Source organism: Rhincodon typus, chromosome 10 (assembly GCF_021869965.1).
Source record: "Rhincodon typus isolate 14 chromosome 10, sRhiTyp1.1, whole genome shotgun sequence".
Classification (NCBI taxonomy): Eukaryota; Metazoa; Chordata; class Chondrichthyes; order Orectolobiformes; family Rhincodontidae; genus Rhincodon; species Rhincodon typus.
In genome coordinates, this window is record NC_063341.1 from 7767551 (window position 1) to 7788496 (window position 20946).

General features: G+C 44.7%; 1 protein-coding gene across 1 annotated transcript in view; it reads right to left on the reverse strand.

The window, feature by feature from the left end:
• Positions 1–20946, reverse strand: part of astn1 (astrotactin 1) — a 1993575-nt gene that overhangs the window by 143720 nt on the left and 1828909 nt on the right. The window lies entirely within an intron of this gene.

A 20946-nucleotide genomic window follows, 5' to 3' on the forward strand; every position in this document is an offset into this window, starting at 1 on the left:
AAATGGATCATAGAATGTTCTTCTTGCTGATGAATGATAATAAGCCAATGTGATTTGATTTCACCACTCTGCTCAATTGAAAAGCCATTTGCAAAGTACATTTCTCTTCACTTAGCAACACCGAACACAGAATGACAAAGCATGCTTCCCATGTGGATGGAAATAAATATCTGGCTGCCATTCTCCCTGCCCAAGGCAGTGATTGTCTGTGTTCAACGTACAAGCCCATGGAAACATAATAATCTTCAGCAAAATTACTGCAACCGAGAAAATGTTCATCTTATGGGTGAAAGCTGTTAGACAGGCAGAAACACATTGCATTTCTGTTTAATCATACTGTATTGTCAACACCAGGTAATTTTCAATGTGGTCTATTATTAATTAATTTGCAATTATTAATAATTATCATTGAACTTCGCAGCTCTAACACTGAGATGCAAAAACATACTTTACTACAGATATCAATTATTCTTACTTTGCTAAATTAAAGTTCACACTGGCAGGAACATGAGAACAATTGCATTCAACAACACACACAGACACACATACATACAGAGTAGGAGGTCTGTGTTAGCATTGGGATAGTTTAGCCCCCAAAAATAAGAGTTCTTGTGAAAATGAAGATTTGTATTCTGGTGAATAAATATTGAGTGACAATAAACAAACGGCAGTGATAAAATCCCAATATTTCCATATTTACAATTATCAATAGCATTTTCAGATTATTTCTAAATTCTAAAGTATTAGAATATGTTCTCCTTGAAAATGTTAATATTTTCTTTACTTCCCCCATCTTCATGTTCTGGGATAAAACAGGAAACAAGACCGCAGTGGAAGTTACAAATTATTAGTGGTCAGGATTCTATCCCAAATTAGGCAACAATGCAGTTTTCACAGACCACACTGTGCACTCATTACAAGTGGGTTATACAAGCGTTGTTTATTCAAAGCAAACACGGTCCTTAATCTGATGTCTCCTAATTCGAACTATCAACACATATGCATTTATAAGAGCATAATAGCTAAGGCTGGATAAATTCCAGTGCGAAGTCCTTGTCTAGGTGGATCTTATTGAACACATTTCCTCTCTTAAAACGGCTATCATTTAACTCGATTAAGTCCATACCAGAGAATTTCAATTCTTCATCAACGGAACTACAATGTCTCCCTTTTAACCACTCCTCATTTGGCTAGAAGCAGGTCACCAACCACAACCAACCATCAGAACCTCTGGCTCCACACTGAAATCACAACAACACCCTCATTTCTTATTACAACAGTGTTTTGTACAGAATTGACGTTTAACGCACTGAGTCAGTCTCCCGAAATATCGGTCAGGGCAGTCAGCACATGTGAGTAAAGCAATGTTTTAAGTAAGACCTGGAGGAAGTGACCAGGGACTGGTGTTCAGACCAAGTAGGCTTAAAGAACAGGGGTAAAAATCAACGTAGGTCCAGAAGTGTGGAAGGGATGAGGAAGGAGAAGTGGTAATTGGAAGGGGCGGGGTGGAGGGGGTGGTAGTGAACAGCACAACCAAGATTGGGAACATTGGGAAAAAGAAATGGAGAAAGGGAAGTGTTGAGAAGAACAGCAGGAGGGGCAAAATGAATGAGAAAGAGGGAGAGATTGAGGGGGAACAGGAAGAGTGGGTGGAGTGGAGAAATGGGGTAGACAAGGGCGGAGTATAGGACATGGGACAATTTATTGCACCCCAGGCTGGAGTTTTCTGCAGGGTTATGAGTTGGACAGTGGGAATGTAGGATAGAGTGAGACTTTGGTGGTAATGTTAGATCATACAACATCACCTTCACTATACCACCTTTAATCAGACCATGACTGGAATGTGTTTGAGTAATCCCTACTGCTGCTCACCATGGTGTCTGAGAACGCTGTATTATGACTCACTATAAGATAGACTTGTGACTATCCTCCTTTTTCCTGGTAGAGACAGGCAGTACCTGCTTGATGCCTTGAGGTAGCAGAAATTCACATAGTAGTGTCATGTCTTGCCTTCAACTAGATGTACTTTATTGCCTTAGAGCAACTGGGTACATTAATATGGTTATTATTATTAAAGGGGCCTACAAGCCTCCAGCCCCTTGCATTAAATCCATCTCCTGGTTTTTGTCCCTTTACTAAGGGAAAATTTTTCTACCTATTTACCCTTTCCAGGTCCCTCATAATTGTGTACACCATAATCAGTTCCTCCTTCAGCCTTCTCTGCTCAAAGAAAAACAACTCCAGCCTTTCTTGCCTTTCTTCATAGCTGAAATGTTCCATCCCTGGCAATATCCTGGTGAATCTCCTTTGCACCCTCTCTGGTGCAATCACGTCCTTCCTATAGTGTGGTAACCAGGCCTGCACACAGTACTCCAGCTGTGGTCCACCTTACATTATATACAACACCATCATAACTTCTCTGCTCTCGCATTCAATGCCTTGACTAATAAATACAAGGATCCCAAATGACTTCTGAATCACATGTGCAAGGGTCTATGGATTTGTTCGCCAAGATCCCTCTGATCCACAGTACTTCCTGGGGTGCTACCATTCAATGTGTACTCTCTTGTCTTGATAGTCCTTCCAAAATGTATCACTTCACATTTTCAGGATTAAATATCATTTGCCACTATTCTGCCCACCTGACCAACCTGCCTCTGTCATCCTGAAGTCTAAAATTTTTCTCCTCGTTACTTACTCCACCACCAGGTTAGATGTTCGTTTTTACTGTCATGTGTACTCAAGTACAGGAGTACAGTGGAAAGTGTAAATGTCACCATCTTCGGTATCAAGGTGCCTACGTACAAAAGGGCGGCACAGTGGTTAGCACTGCTGCCTCACAGCGCCAGGGGCCCGGGTTCGATTCCACCCTCAGGCGACTGTCTGTGTGGAGTTTGCACATTCTCCCCGTGTCTGCGTGGGTTTCCTCCCACTGTCCAAAGATGTGCAGCCGAGGTGGATTGGCCATGATAAATTGCCCCTCGTGTTCAGGGATGTGTAGATTAGGTGGGTTATAGGGGGATGGGTCTGCGTGGGATGTTCTGAGGATCGGTGTGGACTTGTTGGGCCGAAGGGCCTGTTTCCACACTGTAGGGGTTCTATGGAAAGCTGAGGTACAAGGTAGACAGAGAAACAAGAGTTAAAAAGTTAAGCAGTACTTCATAGTACTGGCCTGGACAGAGTGGATGTTGGGAAGATGCTTCCATTGGTAGGAGAGACGAAGACCTGAGGGCACAGCCTTAGAGTAAAGGGAAGACCTTTTAGAATGGAGATAAGGAGTAACTTCTTCAGCCAGAGAATGGTGAATCTAAGGAATTTGCTGCCACAGAAGGCTGTGGAGGCCAGATCATTGAGTAAATTTAAGACTGAGATAGAAAGGTTCTTGATTATCAAGGAGATCAAGGGTTACGGGGAGAAAGCAGGAGAATAGGGTTGAGGAACTTATCAGCCATGACTGAATGGTGGAGCAGACTCGATGGGCTGAATGGCCTAATTTCTGCTCCCATGTCTTTTGGTCTTATGGTCTTAGATAATAATTTACATTATAATCTTTCATAGTTTAAACTAGGAAAATAAAGGAATAAGTTAAAAATTCAACTGTCCTCTGCTTAACTTGCTCTGCTGCCTGTTTTCAATCCTGCCACCAACAGATACTGTCGCTGCTGCTGGAACTGCCACCTCTCGCTGTTATCTGGAGAAGCGTAGCAACCAATTTGTACACAGCAAGGTCCCACAAGCAGCAATGAGACAGACGGCTATGTGATCTCGTGACATTTGTTGCCCGAAGTATTTAGTCCAGGGCACCACAAACTTATCATCCAAAAGGGGAAAAAAACGCCCCCCTCAGAGTCGCAGTGGACGGTCAGCCTTGTTTCCATCGTCGAAGATTTGACATGTGATGTGAGCACCTCCCTTTCTGACTCTCATCAAACAGCACCCTCTCTGGCAGTTCTGAGGAAGGGTCACCGGACCCGAAACGTTAATTCTGTTTTCTCCTTCACAGATGCTGCCAGACCTGCTGAGCTTTTCCAGCAACTTTGTTTTTGCCCCCTCTGGCAGATTCTGAAGCTTCGGCTATAAAAACACAAATTGCCAGAAAAAACTCAGCAGTTCTGGCAGCACCTGTGGAGATAAGTCAGAGTTAATGTTTCGGGTCGTGCAACTTTCCTTAGTTTCTGCCCTGTCTGTGAACACACTGATACGGTCTCAGAAATTGGGAGGAGTGGGGTTTGAATCATGTTCCCCAGAGAGTAGCAAGCTGCTGGATCATGAATCTAGCAAAATTGCCGCTACGTCATGTCTCCATGACTCCTCACATTCGAAGAGAGCAGACCATATACAAAGGAGGCACTAAAGAAAATGAATGGTCTGCTTTATATTTTGCTGCTGTCTTGGGGTCTTAAGATAGAATGAGCTCTCGGCTAACGTTCTGAGATGCCAACTGGCAATGCCATGGCTGAAGCCCTTTACAGTTGTTCTTTTCCTGGCATCAAGTTTCATCAAGGACACATTAATGGGGAGGTGATGGCCTAATGGTATCACTGCTAGACTATTAATCTGGAGACCCAGGTAATGTTCTGGTGACCTGGGTTGGAATCCCACCATGGCAGATGGTGGAATTTGAATTCAATAACAACCTGGAATTAATAGTCTAATTATGGTCATGAAAGCATCGTCAATTGTCAGGGAGAAAAACAACCCATCTGGTTCACTAATGTGCTTTAGAGAAGTGAGTGGAAATCCTTACCCAGTCTGCCCTACACGTGACCCCAAACCCACAGCAATGTCGTTGACTCTCTACTGCCCTCTAGGCAATTAGGGATGGGCAATGAATGCTGACCAAGCCAGCAATGCCCATAACCTGTGAATAACTTTTTTTAAAAAATCTGATGTAGTGAGGTGAACTCCATCTGCCCAGGATCCGGGATGGAGTCAGAAAGAGAGCAGGGTCAGAAGTGAAGGACCGAGCACTTCGGTGTAAACACAGATGGGTCAGATCTCTGTCATACAGAAGGGTGGCTCATTTGAAGTTTTCCCCAATGACACTTGAAGCAAACAGCCTCTGAAACAAACTGATGGATGACGACGTGTACGAGCTGATAGACTGGGAACACACAGTACTGGGGAATTTAAACCTTTACTACCTATGGAGTAAAGAGCAGGAGGTGGCTTTATGAATTGACTGGGCCAGCATGGGACATGCCGAAGTAAACAGCAGGGACCAAGTGATTGAGACATGTTCGGGCTCCCAGAGAATCCAGGGATGAGGGGAATGGGTGGGCGAGTGGAATTACAGCCCATGATCATATTGAAGAGCAGAACAGCCTTGACAGGTTATCCTGCCCCTTTGCTCATCTTTTTCCATAAAAAAATCAACATCTATTCTTCTGCGCAGAGAAAGGAGTACGCAGAGAGCACCAATGTTCAACTTCACTGTGCAATGGACTGCTACCTGGGTTTGTCTGCTGTGTGCCAGACAGATAATGCATTGAAGAGGATTATTCAGTGATCCATCACCAGGTGGCACTATCGTACAATGTCTCAGCCCCTGTCCTTCAATGACTAAGCCTATTTTTCACCTGTCCTCAATTGGTACAGGCCTTTTCATGTAACTTTTTAGAAAACATCTAAATGATGCAGAGATGACTCACTGAAACTTTTAATGGGAAGACAGACAAGTTGTTGAATGGCTTCTGCAAAAATAAAGTCACCTTGCAGCAACTGAGGGAATAAGAAAACAGAGCAGCAGACAGAACAAGCCAAGGCAGATAGAGATTTACAAAAATAAAACAGTGAAGATGTTGAAAATCTGTTTCACTGATGTACGTGGTCTGCATACAATGTGGCTGAGTTTGCAGTGTGTGTGTCCTCTGCTTTGTTCAACTTGATGTCATTCCAAAACTCTGCTGTTTGCATCGTAACTCACTCTGGTCATTTTCACAACTCACTGGAGTGAGCTGGAGGGCCACATTTAAAACTGATCCAACGTTTTCCCTATGGCTCAATACAAAACCCCTTCCCCATTTTGTCACAAGTTGTTCTTTCCTTAATATCTTCATGTGCCACTCCTTTCCCAAACAGAGTCATACAGCACGGAAACAGACCCTTCAGTCCAACTAGTCCATGCCAACCATGTTCCCAAACTAAACTAGTCCCACTTACCTACACTCGGCCCATATCCCTCCAAACCTTTCTTATTCATGTACTTATCTAAATGTCTTTTAAATGTTGTAACTGTACCTGAATCCACCACTTTCTCTGGCAGCTCATCCATACATGAACCATGTGTGAAAAAACCTGTCCCTCACGACCTTTTTAAAATCTTTCTCCTCTCACCTTAAAAATATGCCCCCTCGTTTTGAACTCTCCTACCCTAAGGAAAATACCTTGGTCATTTGCCTTATCTTTGCCTCTCATGATCTTATAAACCTCTAAGGTCACCCCTCAGCCTCCTACTCTCCAGTGAAAAAAGTCTCAGCCTTTCCAATCTATTTTTATATCTCAAACCCTCCATTCCCAGCAACATTCCGGTAAATATTTTCTGAACCCTCTCCAGCTTAATAATATCCTTCAAGTAGCAGGCTAACCAGAACTGGACACAGTACTCCAGAAGAGGCCTCACCAACATCCTGTACAACTTCAACATGATGTCCCAACTCGTGTACTCACAGGTCTGAGCAATGAAGGCAAGCGTGCTAAATGCCTTCTTAACCACCCTGTCTACCTGTGATGCAAAATTCAAAGAATTATATACCTGAACCCCCTAGGTCTCTCTCTGTTCTACAACACTAAGCCAGGGCCTTGCCATTAATTATATAAGTGCTGCCCTTGTTTGCATAATCAAAATGCAATACCTCATATTTATCCAAATTGAAATCCATTTGCCACTCCTCAGCCCATTGACTTAGTTGATGAAGATCCCTTTGTGATCTTAAATAACCTTCTCTACTGTCCACTACATCACCAATTTTGGTGTCATCTGCAAACTTACTAACCATGCCTCCTATATTCTTATCAAAATCAAAAAGACATCTGCACATAGATACAGTTCCAAGGTTTTTATAAAGAATATCCACCTGCTTTGGACATGTTATGAGACACCTACAGGACAGGTGGGACTTGAACCCATACCTTCTGGCCTAAGAGCCCTAAAGCTTCTTAGAGGTTAGCTGCTATCAGCCACCATACCATAGCCTGGGTTGTTCTAGAGAGTGGAGCACGTATCAGGATTCCTGCCCCTGACTGCGAACCGACAAAAGCTTGAGATTAAGTAGCTTTGGAATTGGTTGTAGCTGTGCTGCCCTCATGGTTGAAAAGCTTGTTGCTGCTCATTGTGAAGGCCGCAGATAACCATTTCGCTGAGGTACAAAATTGCCTCGGGAACCACAGCTCAGCAAGGAGTTAATGATTTGAAGACAGGAAGAGTCGGATCGGGAATGTATAAGGGCCAAAGTAACTCGCACTCTCCCAGTCAACTTCCCACCCTGCATCCTCCATAAACTTGAGGTTATTCTGAAACATTGTTCCCTGTATCCTGGCTCATAATAGTGCTGTTCATATCTCACCTCTTTGCTTGATGACCCACTCTGACTCCTAGCCGGGCAACGCCACATTTGAAACCCTCAACATCGTTTCAAATCCCTATATGGCCTTAGCCATCTTAGTCTCAGCAAGTTCCTTGAGCCTCCGAGACCTCTACACTGCTCCTAGTCTAGCCTTTGGAGTGTTTGCCCAGTTCCAGTCCCTTCGACTTCAACATTGGTTGCTACACTTTCAGTTGCCAAAACCATCTTTCCCTAAACCTCTCTCTCAGTCTCCGTTTAAGAAAATTTAAATCGGCGTTTGGTCTAAATATCTCCCATGGCTCAGTGTGATTTACTTTCGTTCATGATGCTCCCATGAATTGTCTTGACACATGGACGGCATTGAAGGTGCTTTATTTCATCATTCCCGAGACGTACGTGTCCGTGGCTCGGCCAGCATTTATTACCCATTCCTAGAGAAGATAATACCTTCACCCGCTACAATCCTTGGTGTGTAGGGACACCCAGAGTCTTATACAGGAGCACATTTCGGGATTTTGATCTAGTATCAGTGAAGGAACACCAATAAATTTCCAAGTCAGGAGGGGAGTGGCTTGGAGGGGAACTTGCAGGGGATGGTGTTCCCATGTATCTGCTGCCCTTGTCCTTCTAGATGGTAGTGGTCGTGGGTTTGGAAGGTGCTGTCTGAGGATCTTCAGTGAATTGCTCAGATGTAAATGTAGTCTGTTGTCCTCGTAGCTTCACAGGGTGAACCCAAGTTGTGCAGTGAGGTGCTACAGAGGCCAGTAATTCCAGGTTTAATCCCTGATCAACCACAGCAAAAATGGTCAGTGCAGTTGCCCTCAATGTCCTCATATTAACAAGAGGAAGGACTCCCATTCCTGTGACCTTAGCTGGAAAGTACACTTCTGGAAGTTTCGATGAAGTCAAGCGAGTGTAACCATGCAACACCAGCCAAACTCCCTCATACACAAACACAGGCTCCTCTTACACACTGCTGGGAGCCCCTCGTGTCCTGTGAGACCTGATCTAGTGGATTGGATTGAGGCTGCGATGGATGGAGACCACATCCTACCTTGAGGAAGAAAACGTGCATCCTTCCACACACTACCCCTTACCCCCACCAAAACGTCAACCTTCGGTCAGCCAAAATGGCCTGACTATGAAACATTTCTTCCCCACCTCCTCCCTCACCACCCAACAACGCCCTACCACCCCATCCTCTGTTTGGCTGGGTTTCAACAGAAGAAATCCACTACGGTGTTTGAAACTCTTTTGGGCAAGCTCCTGGAAAAACTGTTTGAACAGCGTCGCACAATAAGGATGTTCTTATTCTGTACAGTCAACCGGCTGTTCACCCCGCTCCAGAGAACTTCGAGTCACGGAGGGATAGCAGGAGGCCACTCACCTCTCTTATGCATACCTGCTCTGACAGAATTACCTAATATGTCCCATGCGTCATGGCATCTCTGAGCAGGTTGTTCGGAATCCAACTATAAAGTGACAATTAAATCTGCTTGCACCACTCTTCCAAGCAATGAATGATCACTGCATTTAAAATAAAATGCTACTTCACTGCTGCAGCTTCTACTGATATCTATTTTCCGGATTTGTTCCATTTGCCAAGGTAACCACTTTCACGTTGGTGATTCCATCCATCCCAATTAGTTACTTGCAGCACCTTGATTAAACATTCAGTTCACCTTCTCCGCTCCAAACAGAGCGAGCCCAGTTTCCTCTGTCTCCCCACATGACTGAAGATCCTTATCCCTGATAAGCCTCCACTGCATCCACCCCATGACTTTGCCATCTCTCTTAAATTGTCTTGCCCAGAACTGAACGATCCAGCTACGGCCTAACAAACTCGAATGTGCAAGATGTTCAGTGAAGCTTCCTCACTCTCGCAAGGTTTGCCGCTTACAAATAAAGCCCGAGGATCTCAGAGACTTTTACAATATAATCTTCCCCAATTGCCTTGCTGCATCTAAAATGTGTGCATGCAAACTCTCTCAGTTTCCTGCATCCATTTTAAAATTGCACCACGAGGGCGACAGCTAAAGCTTGGAACTATCGAGTGTTTACAGCAACCAGAGTGCGAATTTAAACCTCATGTGCTTTTTGTCTTGGACGTGCAGTCCTGTTGCTACGGTAACATAGTCATTTTTAGCAAAGTAACTACCGTCAACACACAGGAGTCAGCACAAGCCAAATAAGACAAGTGCAATCCACCTCAAGAGAATCGCATTAGATTTAGCAGCGACACCAATGATGTTAACTGCTTCAGCAACCAGGTCACTTCCACTGCAAGCGTTAATTCAAATCACTTTAGCATCAGGCTTCAAAACTGCTCCGAGCCAATCCCCTCAATAACGACCTCAGGACTCAATGTCCAAAGTATATTTTAAATAACCACAAACATATGTTGAAACTTTTTTTTTTTGGTAAAGAGCTGCTTTTAAGAAGGATCCTGAAGGACTTGTTTGTGAACACAGAATTCGCCCACAGCCAATAGCATCTCCATGGCCACAAACCTCATATTAATACAATTCAATCCAGCTGACTTATCATTTTATATTGTTAATGTCAACACGCATAGCGAGAGTCCAAAGCTCTCCTTAGAACTCAGTCACCGTGACCTCATGTTACAATAACTAATACACTGCAGGAATAATTGCTAATGACATGACAAATAAGGTTAGATTCCCTGACAGATGTGCTTTCATTTCTGATAATTTCCACAATTAATTGCACGCAGGTCAATCTGTCCTCAGAAGAGGCTTGCAAGAACAAACTCCATTTATAGTAACTGTTTCAACTCCAAGAGCACGGCATTACCCAAGGAAAGAGCTTCCCTTAAGGTTCTGACACAGTGAATGTTTACATGTGCGGGGAAGACCATAATGAGAGGCCATCCATACAAGGTGGTCACTGGTGGAGAACTGAAAAGAACTGACTGCACCCAAAGAGTGGCGAGAAAAAGTGAATGTACTACCACACGGAGTCAAGTGTAGATGCATTTCAAGGGAAATGAGGCAAGGAGTTGAGTGGGAAGGGACAAGATGGTTAAATTGGCATGTTTAGATTGGAGGAGGCTCCAGCGGAGCGTAAATCCTAGTATGGGCTGTTGGGGCCGAATGGCGTGTTTCTATTCTGTTGGTCCAGTGGAATCCCACATACGTAATTTTTGCAGAGGTGTGTGCTCTTCCCCACCCCCATCCCTTTTACATCGCGCCTGAGAAAGGGCTGCAATAGGACGGGCAAGCAACTCACACTAGGAGAGCTGAGGCTACCCAGTCAGAGAGGGGGAGAGACGCACGCAGCAGATTCCAGAGCGGCATTAAGGAGGTTCTCAACTGACATACAAGATGCTCAGGACTGGAAGTTAAAGGTGGGAAGCTCCTTGCAGCTAATCCCACTCTGGAGCATTGATGTGAAATGTAGCCGAGGGCAGAAGCCATCCTGTGTCGGAGAGAGATTCTACCTCGAGTAGAGAAGCCGTAAGTTATTGAAGAACAGGAAGTTTTTAAAGGAGAGTGAGCAAAGGTGAAGTGCAAGTCTTTAAAGGGATGGAGCTCAAATTTCCCCAGTTTAAACAGTCATCTGTACCAGAACAGCACAACTGCATTACAGGCACGTACAGTATTGTTTTGCTCCTAAACCATGTTGTCAAACTGCTTTCAAACCATTTTTACTCGAGGCTACTGCTCCAGAGAACAGGAGGCAAGGCCATGAACCAGTCGTGTTTCAGTTTCAATATGAGGAACAGCTTCAGGCGAGGGCAGAACTGGGGGGGGTGCAAGGCTGATTTCCCATGAACAAACATGAGCGAATAGGCATCACACCAGAATGGCTGTTTGCCTGAGTAAAACACAGCCTGCTAACTTGCCTTTACAAACAATCATTCTCCAGCATGTTAGAAGATCAAATACAAGGCAAAACTGATTCAGTCGTTGCCCTGTTGTGTTCTCGGAATTCCCTCCCTCCTCATTGCACTTCAATGGATGCAGTCAAGCTTGTTTTCTGATCTTTTGCATTGTGCCTTTGAACTTGTTGCAAAACTCTACTCCATGTCAACGTTTTGCTGCCTTGCTAAGATCTCAGAGATGTTTTTCATTCGAACATGCAATGGTATCAAAACGCACAGCAGAAATGCGTTGAGGCAAGGGGTTTCACCTGCAGGTTGCAGGTTAGGTGAGAGATCCCCTCTTCTAGTGAAGGCCTGCTGAATCCGGTGTGGCAAGTTGGCTCAGTGGTTAGCACTGCTGCCTCACAGCGCCAGGGACCTGGGTTCAATTCCACCCTCAGGCGACCGTCTGTGTGGGTTTCCTCCAGATGCTCCGGTTTCCACCAACAGTCCAAAGGTGTGCAGGGTTAGGTGGGTTGGCCATGCTAAAGTGCCCATTGTGTCCAGGGATAGGTGGGTTAGGCATGGGAAATGCGGGGTTACGGGAACAGGTTAGGGGGCTGGATCTGGGTGGGATGTTCTTCAGAGGGTCGGTGTAGACCTGATGGGCTGAGTGGCCTGCTTCTGCATTCTATGATTCTCTGACTGCAGTGGTTTATGTTGGCTGATCATCATCCTTTCCAGGACAACAAACACTTTCCTAGCCAGTAATGTCCAAATCCCATGAAAACACGTATATTAGAAAAAACCATACATACACACACATACACCAATCAGGCCAGCCAGATTCAAGACCTTGAGGGCGATCTCCAGGTCAACAAGAGCTGCTGGACCAACAGAGAAGGACATGACAGCTGGAGACAGGGAATGGCAGGGTAGCCAGGGCAAAGGGAAGTGAGGTGGTCATTGGGTTGGGTTGGAGGGGTCACAGGAAGAGGAAACAAGAGCAGAAGCTGGCTTCCAGGTGGTCACCTGCAGCCCAATGTCTAGCCCCTCCAATCAGGCACTGATTACCTTTGACCAATGGATCCTTCCTGGATTGCGAATTGGAGTTGAGCATGGATGACACAGACCAGTCCGCTTGGTTAAGCCCAGACACACTCAAGTGGTCATCAACTCACAGGGTGAGGGAAGAGTATGGGAAAGTCAACCATGGACCTTAGCAACCAGAACTCCGGAGGTAGAAATAACAGGTTTTGGGTACCCGACCGCCCCTCGGACCTGCACACTTCCAAACCCATCACCCCCAGCGGCAGCAAATCACATGCTAACTCTACTGTTCCACATTTACTTACTCTTGGTGTTGAGTTTAACCCTCATGCTCAGAAATATATTGTCAGGTACAAATTGAAATGAAGCTCCAATATGCTCAACGGGGATTACAATGGGTGCTACTCACTGTGATTGTACATTTCAGTCTGTACATAGAACACAGAACAGTACAGCATAGGAGTGGGCACTTCAGCACTTCTGTTAACTTAGTGTCTCAAGAACGAAGGAATGTTTTGCCTTATGTGCTGAGTTAGGACAACATTATACATTATACACACAGTCATTAACGTGCAATAGCATTTGCAATTCCAGGACAGCGAAATCCATAATGTGTCTCTTAGCACCTGTGCCAATGGCTGGAGATCTAAGAACCCAAGAGTTTGCTCACAGTCCCCTGACTGAACCTGCAGAAGCATTGCTGTAGGAATTTCTTTTCTGCTCTTAACGTGTTGCTGACGCACAGTTCAGGCCTCAATGCAGCGTAGGAGTGTGGCGACGGCAACTTTTGCTCTTTTATTGCTGCTCTAACTGTACAAAGCTGAACTGGGACGGCTGACCCGGCTTTGGACCTCCTTCTCAAAACTCGAGCAAGGTCAATTTCCACAGATTGGCCACTGTATTCGCACCTTTGGCAGCAATTGGCGGCACGGTGGCTCAGTGGTTAGCACTGCTGCCTCACAGCGCCAGGCACCCGGGTTCGAATCGCCCTAAGGCGACTGCCATGTACGGAGTTTGCACATTCTCCATGCGTCTGCGTGGGTTTCCTCCTGGTGTCCTGGTTTCCTCCCACAGTCCAGGGTAGGTGGATTGGCCATGCTAAATTACCCATAGTGCTCAGGGATGAGTGATATAGGGGGATGAGTTCTGGGTGGGATGCTCCGAGAGTCAGTGTGGACTTGTTGGGCCAAAGGATCTGTTACCACACTGTAGGGACTCCATGATCTCTGAAAACCATCTCCCCCACCAGATTCCGTCCTTTCATCACTCCCAATGGCCAGCATTCTGGGCGAGGGTGAAGACAACACGGCGAAGACACTCTGTAGCTCTTCCTGAAGTACACCAAGTGATGATCCGCGAGGAGGTTGGTATCAAGTATTCAGAAGAGTGACAGCTTGTCCATCAAACTGTGTGACACTCTCAGTCGCAACATGTGAATAGTGCGGTAGGGAGGTGACAGAAAAGGAAAGGAAATGCATTCCACTACTTGGATCCCACCATCTCGAGGGGCATCTTGCCTTCCCTGTGCCCTGAAGATCTGCAGGTTGACAAGTCGCCTTGCTGATTCACTCTCATCTCTCTGAGTAGGTGTCATCCTCATTCGGAGATGACCGCAGATGTGAATGCAGCTCCTCCAGCGTTGCACTGACCGAGCTCAAACCTTATTAACTTCAATGGCGGTCACACAAAACACAGACTTGAGTCGACACTTATTGGGATGTTCCAATCAAGGCTGACCCAGCCTGTTGCGCAAATTCTCCTCTGAAACACGAGTAGAAATCGCTGGAGAAATGCAAAATCTGGGGAGTGAAAACAGAGCTAATGTTTTGAGTCCAGTGACCCCTCTTCAAAGCTGTGAACGTGATCTTCTGCGCTTGTTAACAAGCTTCATTTATATGGCACCTTGAACACAGGAATGCACCTCGGATGTTGAAAAGAAACTGGTGTACCAAAGAGATGATGGCGTTTACAGGGATGAATTAAAACACCGTTAAAGAGGTGGATTCTAAGGGTGATTTTAAAGGACAGACATGCAAGGATTTAGTGAGGGAAATTCCAGAGCGTAGGTTCGGCTTGCTAAATGCAAGATCTTTGAGAGAGGAGACTAAATGAGAGACTAGGAGGTGGCAGTGGAAGGAAACAAAACACGAAATTATTGTTTCAGCAACATCGCGCTGCGGCGGACAGTGAAATCGGAATTCAACAACAATCTGGAAGTGAGAGCTCTCCTAAGGTATCCACTATCAAACGTCATAAAATTACTTCTTGGTTCACTAATGGCCTTTACAGAAGGAAAACTGCCATCCTTAGCTGGTCTGGCTTACATGTCGCTCCACAACCAATGTGGTTGACTCTGAAATGTCCGCAGGGCAATTAGAGCTGGGTAATAAACACTGGCCCAGTCAGCAACACCCGCTTCTTGTGAACAACTAAGAAACACTGGAATTTTTAAGTGGTGAGGGTAAGGGGAGCGGTCTTGCGATGCAGGGGGTAGCATTCCTACCTTTGAGTGTAAAGCTCTGGGTTCAAGTCCCACTTCAGGACTTGATGGCTTCGGAAAATTCGTTCACCGTGTGGCCAGACTGGTGGTTGATCACCAGTTTGCAAATCTTTCCAATATGTCGTCAGTGGCAATCAATAAGAGTGCAAGGGTATGCTGCGCAGCCAGAACTGTGGAATCTGCAGCACAACAGCCTATGCATATCAATAGACTCCATACGCACAAGTGTCCTCTGCTTATTGAGGGACGAGCAGAAGCAGAATAGATTTTTGCCAATTTTTTTAAGTAGGGTCCGAGCCATTTTCTCACCTTGCAAGCTTGGTGCAGAAACAGAGGAGATAAAACTATCTTGCAGGATAATGATGATGTCAATGTTCATTACGTATCAAGCAAACTCACAAATACACTAAAACCCACCATTTTCAGAAAGGAGAAGTTTTGACAACTTCAAACTATCCTGGAAAGGAAATGTATCTCAAACATTAGAATAGCAGGTCAAGCAAGGCATTTCATGCTGGTATTGTGAAGTGGCTGTCAACAGTCTAACCAGACATTTTTTTTTAACCGACCAACTGAGGCAAGTTCTTTAGGGATTTCAATGCTAGTGTGTTAAATATAAAGGCTATCTATCCCATTGATTGTCTGATCGTATTGAACAACATGTTCCTTCAGTCGTTCCTACATACTCGGTCATCCAGGCTCGATGACTCAATATATATTTTTACTTCCTCAAATTTCTATTTTGATTTTCAAGCCTACTTTTTGGTTTTCAGGGGCTCGTTTTTCTGTCTCTCTAACCCTTTCCTGGGGTGATGTAGTCACATAGGCACACTACCCTCTGAATTTGCACTGATATACAGGAACGTGGACTCTCACAGGAGCAAAATGAGAAGAATCAATATTCTTCATAATCATCACTGCTTCCTTAAACTTAAAGCCTCTACACCCAAGAAAAGGATTACTATCCGAGACACGACTCAGTTTAAAATTGACAAGTGACTCTATGAGTTGTGTGGCTATGAGTTTGAGCTCAAGACAAACTGGTTTAAGCTGACACTTCAAAGGAATATTACTTACTTATTCTACTTTCATACTGAATATTGCTACAATGGTACTCACCAATATACCAATATTTCTCAAGGTCATGAAGCCCTTATTCGACAAAGGTAACAGGTGTCAATGAACAGGAAATGTTTATAAAAATAAAATAACTGAGATACCTCTGTACACAAAAAGCGATTACCCTAAGTTCTTTGTGGACTAGTGAGATCAGAATTAAACAGTTGTGCATTTGTCTCTGACAACCACTGCACTTGTGTAGTTCACGGTATGTTAGACTGTTTGACATGTGATAATACAAATGCAAATCTTTATGAAATAAAACTGTTCCATACTGTATTTACAATTGGCACAGCATTCACTGCAATCACATTTTCCCTCATAGGGTAGCTCCTGAACTCCTGCAGCTTTAATCTAGAGATTCCACGTCAAGTTGCAAGGAACTAATTACATCAGTTTTTCTGTTGCAGAACAGGGGAGTGACCTTTGTTTAAAACTGTTCTGTCCCTTTGCAGATCCACCCCCACACAGTCATCTCTCCGAACCTTCCGCTCCCTCACCCTCCTGGTTTCTCTGTCCATTTGCAGCCTCATTCACCCTTAACCTGGCCTAGCTTTCTGGATCACAGTCTCACAAGCCTTTCTTGCAGTGTCCCCCACTTCTCTGCCACATTTCCCATTGCTGCCTACGCTTCCTTTCACCTCACACTGTTCCAATGAGAGGCTGGGTCTTCTTTATTAAGCTCACTTTGAACCGGCCAACCGTAAGCATGAGAGAGTGGGGACCAGCTTGTGAATGGAAAAAAAATGGCTCCTCACCATCGCCTTCAATTCTATCGACAGGGAGACTTGTCTTCAGACTGACTGCCTCCCAGATGGAAACCTGGCATTTTGGGGAGGAGGTGCCGGAAGTGTTTCTGAATTTCATTTAAAGGATTGCATTCAAACCTCTGTCTGTACAAACGAGCATCAAAAGGGAAGCTCAGGAATGCTTCGGCTCAAGGTTTTTGGTCACTGAGGTTTATCAATATTCATCTTTGATGCTTTTATCAATTTCATTGTGAGCTGTACTGCAAGTATAATATCCATAAATGAATGTAAGACAAACAAATGATCCATCTTTCTCCCACCCTCAAGATAGAAAGGGGCTTCAAAGCCCACAATCAATAATAACCATTGGCTCTGCTATTATGTACACTATGCTGTGCTGAGAAGGACTCAAGCCTTGTCTGGGCTGAGTACTGACCTGAAGCAGGTTCAGTGATAGGCACAGCATGGCTTGAGTCTGTATTGTGGGATAAGAGTTACAATAAAAAGCAATACCGAAGTTGCTATAAAACACATTTCAGTCCTGAAGAAGGGTAATATCCGAAACGTTGACTGCTCCTCTCCTCCACATGCTGCCTGGCCTGCTGTGTTCTACCAGCTTCCTGGTTGTCTACCTTGGATTCCAGCATCTGCAGTTTTTTTGCCTCACTGAAACACTCATTAGGACAATTCACAAAAAAACCAACGTCGGTATTTATTCACAAAAAAGGCCTCATTCTTTGTAGACAGAAAGAACATGTATGCATGCTGTGTCTTCTTCAACTCAAACTAGGTGAGAGCCATTCACTGTTTCATTTCCAATGGCAATGCCTTGACCAGAGTTAACCTTCCTGGTTTGAAATCTAAACAAACCAGGCAATTAATAGTCAAACATCATTAACCGCAGCATTTTCCAGGCCAATGCTTCAAACAGAGTCCACTTGCCAACCAATCACCAGTCTCCTCTTAAACACTTCTAATGTTGGTTTTCCCCTTGGACTGATAGTTTTGCAAACTGTCCTGATGAATACAAGATGATAAACTTCCAACAGAATGAATTTTCTTTCCAGCAGTACTCATGTTCCGTACTCCCAAACAACTTCTCATGCCTATTAATTGTGAACAAGTGTCTCAGGGAGAGTGCCTGTGGAAGATAGATTGCAGCCTGGCTACAGGAGGCTGAATAACCTGCTGGAGACTGCAATCTAAGGTCACGCATGACCTATAGTGCCTTGGACGAAATACTGTGGTCACAGTACCAGTATGTTAAACCGTAGCAGAATGCCAACTTGTGCGTTCAGGGGATGAGTAAAAGAAAATCTGGAATAAAAACCCACAACGCAGGCATAATGGAGGAAGAGAATTGCAAAAGGTGTTCCAGTAACTTCAGGGAGAAAAGAGAAGTATCTTCAGGAAAATTGATGAAGCACTGGAGATCAAAATTAAATCTCTTACTGATGACCGGCTCTATTCAAAGAATGGAACTTCGAATTACTTTTAGTGCTGCATCATCTTGTTAAATCCAACAAATAAAGCAGCCCTCAGTCCAGTCTTTCACATAGCCCCAGATGATCTCACCGTCCAGCAAGGCTCCCCGTGTCTGCCAAGTCAACAAAGGATATTGGCAGCTGGACAGCAATAGCGATTCACAAACTCTTGCTGTCCACTTCATCCCCATCCCCCATGCAACTAAAATCCTCTGCAACTTTTCCGAGTTCACCAACCACCACCACACCCTGGAATCAGTGCAATAAGGGTGCAGTAATAGTAACCAATTAAGCGTAACCTGAGTGTAAATTAATTAATTAGTAGCCTGGTATGGCAAAGCGTTGCGCTGCTGTTCCACTGGCATAGACCACAGTCTATGTGCTACTTACGCCAATTATAGCCAAAGGCACAGTGGAAGCTATCAACTGCTCTGAGACGCACTGACAATTCACAGGAACCGAGAGGGAACCACAGCATGATATGGCTGGATTGGCACAGCACTGCGGGGCAACCCATAATGCACAGCAAGGCAACGACTCATCAGCAGGTGGGGGCAATTTAGTCTGTGCCACTCAAGGTGATGCCAATTAAAAAGATTATTAAACACCGATGTTCTGGGGAAGGAACATCACTTTTCTTCATTAAAACTGCACCGAGATCCATATTAATGAGGTGTTCACCTTCAGGGCTAAACCATGCTGCTCAATTAATGGCTGCTGAGTACTGGGACAGAAATATTTAAAGGGGCCTTCCCTCCAGTTATGAAGTTCACAAGCCACTCAACTTGGCCTGCAGAGGTAAACAGTGCAATTATGCCATTCTCTCTGCTCTGATTCACTTATTAAAACGGAGCACAAAATTACAAATGGGAGGTAAAACTCAATGCCAAGGCTCTGATCAATTGTAACTCCAACTCTGCAGAACTACCCTGGCACTCGCAGCTACAGTTCCACTTTGACCTCCTAAGCTAACCTTTGGAAGGTTCAAAACTGCTCGCAACGAACCGAATTGTGGACTGCAAGTTAAATGGAAGGACAAAGTACTGTGAAATTGGAAATAAAAAAGAAACAGAAAAACTGGAAGTGTGCAGACCAGTCACAATCCGAAAAGAGAATGAAATGCTGACATTTCGAGTGCGACCCCTTCACTGAAGCAAATGCAGGAAAAGGAGAAACACCTTCCTCGCTGTCCAAAATGGCTTTCTCCCTCTTACCTGCTGTGGCATTCCAACTTTTTTTTTCCTCTTCTAATGCTGCAGTAAAGCAATTTTGATTTAAGAATTCGTTGCAAATATGTGGTGTCAGTGCTGTGCATTGTACGTGACCAGAATTTCAAAATGTTTTCAGATCAGTGCACACCAGGAACTCTGACTAAGAGGAAAAGAGAAGGAAATTAAGGAACGACTCCCATTCTAGGCCCACTGCAATGTCGGTAATTAGCAGATAAAGAGGAGGGAAATGTAAGCGATTGTATGTGAGCAATGCACAAATTCATAGCCTTATCCAACAAACAGCATTGGCAATGTTGATCAGTGTCGGTGCTTCTACATAGGGAGAAGCATTTGGGAAACAGACACCTGACCTCTACTGAAATCATGTGGAAAGAGATTTGAGGGCAATCTCGACAAAAACTGTGAAGTCCTTTCATACGTCCTTCATTGCCCACCAGCTTTGGGTTTTGATTTGGCTTTAGCAGGACAGTCAGGAAATGAATCAAAATTAAAATCATCATTCCCAGAATGCAGAGCTCAAACAAACCAGCAGAAGCATTACAGCTTCGCTCAGTATCTCGAGGACAGGGGCACTTACTGAATGTGTTCTCCCTGCAGTGCAACGTGCTCACAAATTTTTTTGATTGATTTGATTCATTGTCACATGTACCTAAGTACAGTGAAAAGTTTTGTTTGTGAGCAACACAGGCAGATCATAGTGACGAAGGACATACAGATCTAGGGTGAAAAAAGACTTGGACAGAGTAAGGCGCGCAGGTTACATCGCACAGGACGTATGTGAGGCAAGATCAACATTAGCAAGATCAGCATTATCTGTAGTTAGAGGCCATTCATCAGTCTAATAACGGCCAGGAAGAAGCTGTTTTTAAACCTGCTGGTGCATGTGTTCAAGCTTCTGTATCTTTTGCCTGATGGAAGATCTGGGGTGGGTTGGGTCTTTGATGATGTTGGCAGCCTTTCCATGGCAACAAGCTGTGCAAATGGAGTCTATAGATGGAAGGTTGGCTTCTGTGATGGTCTGGGTTGTGCACATCACCTTCTGTAGTTTCTTATGGTCCTGGAGAAGATTGAAAGCTCTGTCTGAACCACTGAATTAGTTCCTTATGGTCACAAACAGGGTGTTTGATGGAGTCATTGGATTGGTTAGGGACATCGTGATAGACTCTCGCAGTCGAGCTCCAGTACCTCAGAATGCTCCTGCAAACCTTTCAACGTGATAATGGGGGCACTTTCAATCATAGACCAACAAGCTGGTGAGTTTGGATACAAATGTTTCATCACCCCGCTCGGTAACATCATCAGTGTGCCTCCAGTGAAGTGTTGGCGTTCTGTCCCGCTTGTTATTTATATGCCTTGGTTTGCTGGGGTGGTTGGCATTACTCTTGGTTCTGTTTCTCAGTGGTTTGTATACTCAGTGGTCTAAT